Below are 13,786 nucleotides of genomic sequence, written 5' to 3'. Positions count from 1 at the left end.
ATCAACCACCAAAATTAATTATAGGAAAAGGTTAACCTTATTTCCCTTTCACCTAGTTTTCGTACCTCATTTCCTCCCTGAACTTTGTATCAAAAACTAGTCTCATCGCAGTTGTTGACCATGTTTCACATCAATCGTCACCTGCACATCAACAACACACGCAACCATGTACGAGGACAAGTCTACGTCTTGACTCAAGGTTAATCCACGCAACACTACTCCACCGAGTGTGTTAAACCAATATCAAAGCACATGTTAACACACACAAATATAAATCAAAATCATATATTCGCACACATGCCTTATATCCAAAAGCATGTCACTTTGCGATGACAATAATAATTTATCACTGTGACGGAACCTCTCAAGTCATTAGGCCCACCTACAGTTGTCCTTGTCCAACAGACTTCAGACAACCCTGCAGGTGCCCCTGAATCACTTGACAAGTTTGGTATCTGCTTTCTTTACCTTTCCCAAGAGCGTTTCACCCGTCACGCAGACATTACAATACATCGGAGGTGCGAAAATGCAAAAGCAATTACATTAACTTACCTTTATTGAAAAGTAAGACAGAGTTATATAGTTACAGACCAGAACATAATATACGAGTGCTGAGAATTATTATTACAAACCATGGGAGGCAAAAACCCCTCCTGATAAGTATTAAACAAAAGTTTTATGGAGGATCCCTTCCTCCCGCAGCTTTAGTCTTGATGCTCTTCCTTCGGTACCACCTTTGAACAGAAGCAACAAAAGTTTGCCGCTTCTTCACCTAAAACAACATGGGATAAAGCCCTGAGTATGGAATTACTCAGCAAGTCTTACCCGACTAAAGAAAACTCTCAAGGGTATGCTGGCTAGAGGGAGTCAAGGTAGGGCTTATCAATAATCAATGACTCTGTTTGCAGAAATGCTAACTACGAGTGGATCCTTAAAAATCCATTTTTACTTGTCAGGTTAAGTAAGTTCCCTGCATCTAGAGTTCTTTCTACCCTAGTTCAAGCACTTGGCCTATACTAGCCATCTTTTCATCATCCCTTTAGTTCACTGGATTTCTACGTATAGGGCAGTGACCAAGTCTTCATAACCGCGAAGGTACGGTGATCCGAATCGATTATACTCAGCTAAGGATCTCCGATCACACGACATATGTAGCACTTAACCCTTGCATATGTCAACTCACCACCGGGGTTCTTAAGACCAGATCAGGTTCACACCAACCGAGAGCACAGATACACCACCGTCCAGCCTCTTGCCACGGAGGGTACACGCTACTCTCGCCATCTCTCCACTCCCATTGTGTGGTATCTTATTCTGGTATTAGTCTGCCCGAGGCAAAGCTTACCCATGACGAGGCATGTGACCAGTTAAAGGGTCCTCGGTCATCAAGCCTACATCGGCACGGTCCTTAATCGACTCAGACAGAGACACTACACCAAGACTCTCTTCTCGTGCAAGTCACCCGCCCGGTCTCAGCTTAATCATTTCAAACCCAAAGTTTGGTACCTTGTAGAGGTACATCTTTTCCTATGTTGAATCCATCATGGCCATGATGGATCCACCATCAAGTTTTATTTTCGAAAACATCCCACCCACTTTGCAACATCATTTTTTCAGAAAACAAAACATTTTGTTTTTCTAAAGCAAAGCTAAGCATAAGAAAACCTTTTGTAAAATAGGGATTTAGGAAATAATCCAAGGAAGGAGATGCAGCAATAGTTTAGCACACAACTCCTATCACCTAATGCATCAAGTAAGTGAGAAAGATTTTAAAAGGAACAAGGAGGTGGCAAATGCACCGGGGCTTGCCTTGTGTTACTGGTGAATCAAGCTCGGTTCCACAGATATCGAAATAAAAACAGTTGCCTACCTGATTGTAACACCCGGTTTTAAAGAACAAAGTCGGGTGCATCTCATACATGCGCCAAGAAGACAACATATATAATAACAGAGTGTATAGAGATAAATGTCATAAAACATCAGAGTAATTATTACATAGCGGAAGACTTATTACAAAGTAAAAGAATAAATATAAAACGAACTAAGGATCGTCGGCGCCAATGTCGACTGAGAAACGCCACCTAGATCAAGTCGAATGCCTCAGTGTTAGGCGGCTCCTCTTCGACCACCTGTTCTTCTCCTGTGGGGAGGGTGTGAGACAGCAAGAGTGAGCTCACATACGTTCATAGCTCAACAAGTCGTGGGGATAATGTGGCATGAACTCACCAAAGGTGAGAGTTCATGAAGTGTAAGGCTGATCAATGAAATAAAGGCTGAGGCTGAGCGTTGCTTTTATAAGTTGGTCAAAATTTTATTAGCAATTACTAAGTGTAAGTAAATACCAAACCTTAATAATAATAAAGAACAGTAATAGTAAAATAATCCCAAATGCGATGCAAATGTCAAATTAAATTTAAGTTCCATAATTAATCATGTGAGGGTCCGAGCCGCTCATGACCGTGAGCACGGCTAGTATACTAGTTTTACACTCTGCAGAGGTTGCGTGTCTTTACTCACAAGTCATGTTACCCATCTGCCAAGAGACGGCCAATCCCATACACCTCTACCGAGGAGGCGAGGCAGGGTAACACTACGAGGCCTTTACAAAGTTCCACTAGCTTCAGAAATCCCGCTACAGTTTATAGGAAGCTCCAGTGCAGGGTTCTTGCCTGACCGCCATCGCAGCAAAATCAACCCAAGGACCTCCCTACACTGACCACTCCCCTACTGCCCTTGCCCCTTTCGGGTAAGGAAGACCTCCACTAGCTTTCCTAGTTAATCAGCCAAGGGCGTCCCATTAAACCCTTGTGGTAGCACTGTTTTCCCGGGTGGTCGCTCCATGTTCCCATTAATTTAATGATCTTAACATGAACAATGATAATAACAAGATAATAAAAGAGTAATCATGAATGTTGTATCTCCATACCCAATCCACATAAAGCAATAGCAAGTACTACCCAAAAATATTTCAGGGGTGAACAAGGTATAGAGGTAATCAAAACTGGGGTAACATAAAGGATCCCATCAAAATTAACCTATGCAGATCATTAAAATTAATAAGAACATGGCTGGGAAAAGTAAGTGATCAAGGGCACAACTTGCCTTCAATGAGCTCCTGCTCAGCTATCTCTACTTGTTGAACCTCAGAATCCACAGTGGCTTGCTCGTCTACTCGCATCAACACAATACATACATAGTATAGCATAAATTAACATTACATCAAACATGTAAATAAAATATACAGTAAAAATCTACACATTAAAATGAGATCATAGGAACTGGAATCACTAAATTTGGAGTTATAGATTTCAAGTTATGAATTTCCTAAGATTTAATGTGATTAAAATAGGATTAGATGAGAAATTAATTTTCTTACTGTTTTCATGCCAAAACAGATGCACTAAGTGATGGATAATAAAATTACAAAATTTTAGGAACTGGGATGGAACAATTTGGAGTTCATATGAATTTTGTACAATTTAAACAAGTTTCTGCATTTAAATATGTGCTAAAAACTATTTTCTAAATGATTTTCCCTGCTTTATTATTTCTCTGGACTGGGCGCACAATTAACAGAGAACTCAGGGGTCCCGGTGTAAGTCTTCCTAAGACTCAGTTTATAGTTCCACTGGACGGCGGGTTCTATTTAAACACTCGCAGGGGCCTATTTGCATAATTGCCTACACACGACGATCCTTAGTTCGTTTTATATTTATTCTTTTACTTTGTAATAAGTCTTCCGCTATGTAATAATTACTCTGATGTTTTATGACATTTATCTCTATACACTCTGTTATTATATACGTTGTCTTCTTGGCGCATGTATGAGATGCACCCGACTTTGTTCTTTAAAACCGGGTGTTACACTGATGTTCCTCAGGTGGTGGTGAAGTCTTCGCTTCTTCGACTTCTACTTCTTCTTCGTTTTCTAGATATATCCATAATAATGAATGCCCATGTAATGCTCATGAGAGTGCAAAGATAATAAAAGTTTATTATCTAAAGTCTCGAATACAATTTTCCTTCACAGATCTCCGAGAACTTAGGGTTTCCGGAGTTAATAGTGAAGTTCACAGGGCAGGGGGCTAGGGTTTTGGGTTCTAAGTATCAAACATAGTCCAAAACATACCAAATTTTACCCAAGGCTTCTAAATATTATTCAGAGATTACCCTAAGAATTTAGTGAATTTTTGATTTATTATTTATTCTCTAAAAATCCAGAAGCATGGTATTTATCTATTTTAAATGCTCTATAATTTCCTATTTGGAATAAAAATCATGAAACTATTTTTATTAAATTCTATAGGAAATTAGAAGTCTAACAAAATTGGTCTTGCATTTTTAGGATTTTTCTACAATTTTCTAGAATTTCTTTAGCTCTGGCAAAAAAAGAAAAGGAAAAAGACATGAATAGTTCTAGACTGAATTTGGCCCAGGTCGGCCCATCCACTGGTGACAACGCGCCCGCGCTGGCAAATTTGCATAAAGGCCCTCGCTATTTGAATAATCCGTTAAGAATCCTTAACCACTATTCATTCTCTCTCTGATAGTTACACAGAGGTCCCCCGACCTTTGTTTCTTCTCCAAATAGGCCCCTGGCCACGGTGCGCTCGCCGTCGATCACCGACACGGCACATACTGGCCATGACCGGTGGTGGCTGTCTAAAATAGCTACGGGGTGAGCATTACCGGTCCTAGGCAACCTAGGAACGAGCTTCACTGTGGCTTGCATACGCAGAGGATGTTCTACTCAAGCACATAGCGGAACCCGCGACGTCGAGATCGCGTTCCCAATCAACCATGCCCGAATTAGTCAAATGGCTGCCACGATAAGCTACCCGGGTACCCAGAGCTGCTAAAACAGCACACGAGAAACGCAGAGCCATAACAGAGTGGTCCAGCCACGGAAAGGCTATCCACGGCGGCGCGGAGATTCAATTTGGGGGAAAACCCGAATTGAAGCGCTATGGCGGATGATTGGAGATGAGAGTGGGTGCTCTGGCTTGGGGATAACCTAATGGAGCTCAAAGAGGCATCAATTTATAGAGATCGACCGTGAGCACGACGAATTTGAGCGGCGGATGGTTATCGGTAAGAAACAAGATGAGTCACCAGAGGCCGCTCAACGTGGCATTTACTGGGTTAAGTCTCCGGTGACGATGAGGCTGGCTTTAGTGATCTTCAGCGGGGTGGTAGTATGGCTTAGCAGCGTGGCGGACGCCGATGAACGGCGATCATCGCGGCGACGGTCGTGCGGCCACGTCGTGGCGCAAGTGGGTACGGTAATAAGCCGGCCACGGAACCCCGACCATATCCACGGCGAGATCTTTTTTCCGATGAACTCAATCCATAGCCCGCACGCATGAATCACGGTGAACCGCACTGATCCCGACGAAGAGTCACCGGTGGCCAGCTCACTGAATCCTCGAATCTGTTGGCTACTGTACCATTGGAACCTTTGACAGAGCGCCTGACAGACGATGTTTATGGTAGATTTTCTCTAAATTTTTCATGGCAACATCATCATACTTCTGCACCAAAATTGTAGACCTATCAACCATCTTTACTTTTGCTATAGCAGTCCTAGTCGAATTCCTACTGGATTTAGCTCAAATCCGATCTCAAGTTTGGCCAATACCACTGATGGCCATGTTTCAGTCTAAAAACCGACTGACAGCCTATCTTTGGGCCCAATTTTCTCAAAATTCTTCATGGTACCAAGGCATGATCTCTATAGTAAAGTTATTCCCTTTTCATAGATCTACAAAATTGATGTGGTGACCTAGGGCAAAAACTTTATGGTTTGGAAGTTACAAGGCTTCAAAGTTGAGCCAACTACACTGAATTTCAGACTTAGTTCCATAGGGCTTAAGTGGTACTTTTTGCAAATAGGTCCAATTCACAACTTTTTGACTTAGGAATCCTCACATATGTGAACTTTATGACTTTAGGTACCCTAATACCTTGGTTTTTGCACTTGAGTCCAAAAGTGCACTAATTTTGCACTTAGCCCCCTAGGGTTTAAGTTTAGGGCTTTCTAGGTGAGAGCACCTAGAGGGGGGTGAATAGGTGATCCTGTAGAACTTGAAACTTAAGCCACAAAAACTTGGTTAAGCGTTAGCACAATAATCGCCAAGTGGCTAGAGAGGAGTCTCAACAAAACACAATAACCACAAAAGATCAATCACAGAGATGGCACGGTGGTTATCCCGTGGTTCGGCCAAGACCAACGCTTGCCTACTCCACGTTGTGGCGTCCCAACGGACGAGGGTTGCAATCAACCCCTCTCAAGCGGTCCAAAGACCCACTTGAATACCACGGTGTTTTGCTTGCTTTTCTTAATCCCGTTTGTGAGGAATCTCCACAACTTGGAGCCTCTCGCCCTTACACTTGAAGTTCACAAAGAAGCACGGAGCAAGGGAGGGATTAGCAACTCACACAAGACACAAAGATTACAGCAAATACGCACACACAAAACACAGACTTAGGCTCAAAAGACTAGCACACTAGAACGGAGCTCAAATCACTAGAATGTCGAACAAGTGCGCAAGAATGGAGTGTGAGTGATCAAGAGTGCTCAAGGAATGCTTGGTATGCTCCTCCATGCGCCTAGGGGTCCCTTTTATAGCCCCAAGGCAGCTAGGAGCCATTGAGAGCAATCCTGGAAGGCAGATCTTGCCTTCTGTCGACTGGCGCACCGGACAGTCCGGTGCACCACCGGACACTGTCCGGTGTAGATATCCTTCCTTATTTGGCGAAGCCGATCGTTGGAGTCTGAGAGCCGTTGGCGCACCGGACACTGTCCGGTGCACACCGGACAGTCCGGTGCACCAATGTGACCGTTGGCTCGGCCACGCGTCACGCGCGGAATCCTCGGCCGACCGTTGCCCCGGCTGACTGTTGACTCACCGGACAGTCCGGTGCACCACCGGACAGACCGGTGAATTTTAGCCGTACGCCGTTAATCATCTCCCGAGAGCGACGAGTTCGCCTGTGAACGGCTCACCGGACAGTCCGGTGCACCACCGGACAGACCGGTGAATTTTAGCCGTACACCGTCGTCGAAGTCCCGAGAGCAGCCTGTTCGCCAGAGCCAGCCTGGCACACCGGACAGTCCGGTGCACCCAGACCGAGCAGACTTTGGCTAAACAAAGCCATCTCATTTCAATCTTTCCTGTTTCTAGCACTTAGACACAATACATTAGTCCATAAAACAATGTACTAAGTCTAGAAACATACCTTTTGACATGATTTGCACTTTGTTCACCACTTTGCATAGATTAACACAAAAACGCTTGTGTTGGCACTCAATCACCAAAATACTTAGAAATGGCCCAAGGGCACATTTCCCTTTCAATCTCCCCCTTTTTGGTGATTTATGCCAACACAACATAAAGCAACTAGAACAAGTGCAATATCAATGCAAATGAAAACCAAAAGTTGTTTTGAATCAATTTTGGCATATATGGATCACTCTTTGCCACCACTTGGTTTGTTTTTGCAAATCAAACTCAAACTCAAATTCCTATCTCTAAGTCAAATCCACTTGTAGAGACATAAAGAGAGGTATTTCAAAGGAAATTGATCAAGGATTTCCAAAACTCCCCCTTTTTCCCATAATCAACACTTCTCCCCACAAGAGGCCAACTTTTGACAAAAGAGATAATAAAAGAGTTTTGACAAACCAAAAGCTCTATTCTACTATTTTCAAAAATTCTCAAGTGGTAGCTGATCCATTTATTGCTTTGGCCTTTATTTTCTCCCCCTTTGGCATCAAGCACCAAAACGGGATCAATCTTGGCCCTTGAACCCCATTGCCTCACCAAAATCTTCAAATAAGAATACAAAGGCAATAAGAGTACATGATATGAACTTGGAATAAGTTACCCTCTCATCGGAGTGCAGTGGAAGTCTTTCATGGTCCAAGTCCACCTTTTCCCTTTCAAACCTCCTTTGAGACTAAAACAAGCACACTCAAGCACACGGTTAGTCTCAAAGGGTCAAGTTGTAGCACAGCTCCCCCTAAATATGTGCGTCACTTGCAAAAAGGACTTGTGAGGTCCAGGGAGTGTTTGTACAACTTGAGCACCACAGGTAAGCAACAAAATGCATAAGGAACATGATCAAAGGCATAAGCACATGTATGCTATAAATCAATCCAAGTTCCGCGAATCTAGGACATTTAGCTCACTACGCAGCCTGCAAAAGGTCTTTTCATCTAAAGGCTTAGTGAAGATATCGGCTAGCTGGTTCTCGGTGCTAACATGAAACACTTCGATATCTCCCTTTTGCTGGTGGTCTCTCAAAAAGTGATGTCGGATGTCAATGTGCTTTGTGCGGCTGTGTTCAACAGGATTTTCCACTATTCGGATAGCACTCTCATTGTCACATAGGAGTGGGACTTTGCTCAAATTGTAGCCAAAGTCCCGGAGGGTTTGCCTCATCCAAAGTAGTTGCGCACAACACTGTCCTGCGGCAACGTACTCGGCCTCAGCGGTGGATAGGGCAACGGAAGTTGTTTCTTAGAGTTCCACGACACCATGGACCTTCCTAAGAATTGGCACGTCCCCGATGTACTCTTCCTATCGACCTTACATCCAGCATAGTCGGAATCTGAGTACCCAATCAAGTCAAAGTTAGACCCCTTTGGATACCAGATCCCGAAGCAAGGCGTAGCGACTAAATATCGAAGAATTCGCTTCACAGCCACTAAGTGACACTCCTTAGGATCGGATTGAAATCTAGCACACATGCATACGCTAAGCATAATATCTGGTCTACTAGCACATAAATAAAGCAAAGAACCTATCATGGACCGGTATGCTTTTTGATCAACGGACTTACCTCCTTTGTTGAGGTCGGTCTGTCCGTCAGTTCCCATCGGCGTCTTTGCGGGCTTGGCGTCCTTCATCCCAAACCGCTTTAGCAAGTCTTGCGTGTACTTTGTTTGGGAGATGAAGGTGCCATCCTTGAGTTGCTTCACTTGGAACCCAAGGAAGTAGTTCAACTCGCCCATCATCGACATCTCGAATTTTTGCGTCATCACCCTGCTAAACTCTTCACAAGACTTTTGGTTAGTAGAACCAAATATTATGTCATCGACATAAATTTGGCACACAAAGATCACCATTGCAAGTCTTAGTGAAAAGAGTTGGATCGGCTTTCCCAACCTTGAAAGCATTAGCAATTAAAAAGTCTCTAAGGCATTCATACCATGCTCTTGGGGCTTGCTTAAGTCCATAGAGCGCCTTAGAGAGCTTACACACGTGGTCAGGGTACCGTTCATCCTCGAAGCCAGGGGGTTGCTCCACGTACACCTCCTCCTTGATCGGCCCGTTGAGGAAAGCGCTCTTCACATCCATTTGGTACAACCTGAAGGAATGGTGAGCCGCATATGCTAGCAAAATACGAATTGATTCTAGCCTAGCCACAGGAGCAAACGTCTCCTCAAAGTCCAAACCTGCGACTTGGGCATAACCTTTTGCCACAAGTCGAGCCTTGTTCCTCGTCACCACCCCGTGCTCGTCCTGTTTGTTGCGGAACACCCACTTGGTTCCCACAACATTTTGCTTGGGACGAGGCACCAGTGTCCAAACTTCATTGCGCTTGAAGTTGTTGAGTTCCTCCTGCATGGCCAACACCCAGTCTGGATCTAGCAAGGCCTCTTCTACCCTGAAAGGCTCAATAGAAGAGACAAAGGAGTAATGCTCACAAAAATTAACTAATCTTGAACGAGTAGTTACTCCCTTGCTAATATCACCCAAAATTTGGTCGATGGGATGATTCCTTTGAATCATCGCTCGAACTTGGGTTGGAGGTGCCTGAGGTGCTTCTTCCTCTTCAACTTGAACATCCTGTGCTCCCCCTTGATCATGCGCCTCCACTTGAGGTACATGTTCATCATCTTGGGTTGGGGGATGCACCATTGTTGAGGAAGATGGTTGATCTTGCTCCAATTGTTCCTGTGGTCACACATCGCCAATCGCCATGGTGCGCATTGCGGCCGTTGGAATGTCTTCTTCATCTACATCATCAAGATCAACAACTTGCTCTCTTGGAGAGCCATTAGTCTCATCAAATACAACGTCGCTAGAGACTTCAACCAAACCCGATGATTTGTTGAAGACCCTATACACCTTTGTATTTGAGTCATAACCTAATAAAAACCCTTCTATGGCTTTGGGAGCAAATTTAGAAGTTCTACCTTTCTTCACAAGAATATAACACTTGCTCCCAAATACACGAAAATAAGACACATTGGGTTTGTTACCAGTTAGCAGCTCATATGAAGTCTTTTTGAGGAGGCGGTGAAGATAGACCCTGTTGATGGCGTGACAAGCCGTGTTCACGGCTTCCGACCAAGAACGCTCGGGGGTCTTGAACTCTCCAAGCATAGTCCTCGCCATATCGATGAGTGTCCTGTTCTTCCTCTCTACCACACCATTTTGCTGAGGTGTGTAGGGAGCGGAGAACTCGTGCTTGATCCCCTCCTCCTCAAGAAACTCCTCCACTTGAAGATTCTTGAATTCGGACCCGTTGTCGCTCCTTATCTTCTTCACCTTGAGCTCAAACTCATTTTGAGCTCTCCTGAGGAAGCGCTTGAGGGTCCCTTGGGTTTCAGAATTATCCTGCAAAAAGAATACCCAAGTGAAGTGGGAAAAATCATCAACTATAACAAGACCATACTTACTTCCTCCTATACTTAGATAGGCGACGGGTCCGAAGAGGTCCATATGAAGCATCTCCAAGGGTCTTGATGTGGTCATCACATTTTTGGTGTGATGAGAGCCTCCCACCTGTTTCCCTGCTTGACAAGCTGCACAAGGTCTATCTTTTTCGAAATGTACATTAGTTAGACCTATCATGTGTTCTCCCTTTAGAAGCTTGTGGAGGTTCTTCATCCCCACATGTGCTAAGCGGCGATGCCACAACCAGCCCATGCAAGTCTTAGCCATTAAGCATGCATCTAGACCGGCCTCTTCTTTTGCAAAATCAACCAAATAAAGTTTGTCGTCTAGTACACCCTTAAAAGCTAGTGAACCATCACACCTTCTAAAGACAGACACATCTACATTTGTGAATAGACAATTATATCCCATATTGCATAATTGACTAATAGATAACAAATTATATCCAAGCGACTCAACTAAAAACACATTAGAAATAGAGTGCTCAGATGAAATAGCAATTTTACCTAACCCTTCTACATTGCCTTGGTTCCCATCACCGAATATTATTGAATCTTGGGGATCCTTGTTCTTGACGTAGGAAGAGAACATCCTCTTTTCCCCCGTCATGTGGTTTGTGCATCCGCTGTCGATAATCCAGCTTGAACCCCCGGATGCATAAACCTGCAAGGCAAATTTAGGCTTGGGTCTTAGGTACCCAACTCTTGTTGGGTCCTACAAGGTTAGTCACAATTCTCTTAGGGACCCAAATGCAAGTTTTATCTCCCTTGCATCTTGCCCCTAACTTCCTAGCAATCACCTTCTTATTCTTTCTATAAATGGCAAAAGAAGCATTGCAAGCATGATATATTGTAGAAGGTTCACTAACTTTCCTAGGAACATTAACAACATTTCTCCTAGGCATATTATGAACAACATTTCTCCTACCAACATTTCTATCATGCACATAGGAAGAACTAGAAGCAAACATGGCATGAGAATCAAAAGCATCATATGCATTACAACTCCTATAAGTATTTCTAGATTGTCTTCTATCATGCTACATAAAAGCATGGTTCTTTTGCACACTACTAGCCATAGGGGCCTTCCCTTTCTCCTTGGCGGAGATGGGAGCCTTATGGCTTGTTAAGTTCTTGACTTCCCTCTTGAAGCCAAGACCATCCTTAATTGAGGGGTGTCTACCATCAAATTCACTCTTGCTAGTCTTAAGTTGGGCATTAAGACTAGCTACTTCATCATTTAATTTAGAAATGCACTCTAGGTGTTCACTACAAGTATCAACATTAAGATCTTTACACTTAGTGCAAACATGTTCTACACACGAGTTAGATTTACTAGCTACTTCTAGTTTAGCATTTAAATCATTATTAACACCTTTTAAAGTAGCAATGGTTTCATGACAAGTAGATAGTTCATAAGAAAGCATTTCATTTCTTTTGACTTCTAAAGCATGAGCTTTTTGTGCCTCTACAAATTTATCATGTTCTTCATACAACAAATCCTCTTGCTTTTCTAAAAGTCTATCTTTTTCATTCAAGGCATCAATTAACTCATTAATTTTGCCAATTTTAATTCTATCCAAACCTTTAAATAAACTAGAATAGTCTATCTCATCGTCATCACTAGAATCATCACTTGAAGAAGCATAAGTGGTATCCCGAGTACATACCTTCTTCTCCTTCGCCATGAGACATGTGTGATGCTCGTTGGGGAAGAGGGATGACTTGTTGAAGGCAGTGGCGGCGAGTCCTTCATTGTCGGAGTCGGAGGAGGAGCAATCTGAATCCCACTCCTTTCCGATATGTGCCTCGCCCTTGGCCTTCTTGTAATTCTTCTTCTTCTCCCTCTTGTTTCCTTTTTCCTGGTCACTATCATTATCGGAACAGTTAGCAATAAAATGACCAAGCTTACCACATTTGAAGCATGATCGCTTCCCCTTTGACTTGGTCTTGCTTGGCTGTCCCTTGCGACTCTTAAGCGCCGTCTTGAAGCGTTTGATGATGAGGGCCATCTCTTCATCATTGAGCCCTGCCGCCTCAACTTGCGCCACCTTGCTAGGTAATGCCTCCTTGCTTCTCGTTGCCTTGAGAGCAACGGGTTGAGGCTCATTGATTGGACCATTCAGTGCGTCGTCCATGTACCTCGCCTCCTTGATCATCATTCGCCCGCTTACGAATTTTCCAAGGACTTCTTCGGGCGACATTTTGGTGTACCTGGGATTCTCACGAATATTATTCACCAAATGTGGATCAAGAACGGTAAAGGACCTTAGCATCAGTCGGACGACGTCGTGGTCCGTCCATCGCATGCTTCCGTAGCTCCTTATTTTGTTGATAAGGGTCTTGAGCCGGTTGTATGTTTGGGTTGGCTCCTCGCCCCTTATCATCGCAAATCTTCCGAGCTCGCCTTCTACCAACTCCATCTTGGTGAGCAAGGTGACGTCATTCCCCTCATGAGAGATCTTGAGGGTGTCCCAGATTTGCTTGGCATTGTCCAAGCCGCTCACCTTATGGTACTCGTCCCTGCACAAGGAGGCTAACAACACAGTAGTAGCTTGTGCATTTCTATGGATCTGTTCATTAATAAATATAGGACTATCCGAGCTATCAAACTTCATTCCATTTTCAACAATCTCCCATATGCTTGGATGGAGAGAGAACAAATGACTACGCATTTTGTGGCTCCAAAATCCATAGTCCTCCCCATCAAAGTGTGGAGGCTTGCCGAGAGGAATAGAAAGTAAATGTGAATTTGAACTTTGAGGAATACGCGAATAATCGAAAGAAAAGTTTGAGTTAACCGTCTTTCGTTTGTCGTAGTTGTTGTCGTCGTTGTCCTTATGGGAAGAAGTGGACTCATCACTATCGTCGTAGTAGACGATCTCCTTGATGCGTCTCGTCTTCTTCTTCCTTCCATCTTTGCGTCTGTGGCCCGAGCCCGAGTCGGTAGGCTTGTCATCCTTCGGCTCGTTGACGAAGGACTCCTTCTCCTTATCGTTGATCATGATTCCCTTCCCCTTAGGATCCATCTCTTCGGGCGATTAGTCCCTTTGTGAAGAGAACGGTTCTGATACCAATTGAGAGCACCTAGAGGGGGGT

The sequence above is a fragment of the Zea mays genome, chromosome 10, assembly GCF_902167145.1.
Source record: "Zea mays cultivar B73 chromosome 10, Zm-B73-REFERENCE-NAM-5.0, whole genome shotgun sequence".
NCBI classification, from domain to species: domain Eukaryota; kingdom Viridiplantae; phylum Streptophyta; class Magnoliopsida; order Poales; family Poaceae; genus Zea; species Zea mays.
Note: the sequence above shows the minus strand (reverse complement) of the source record.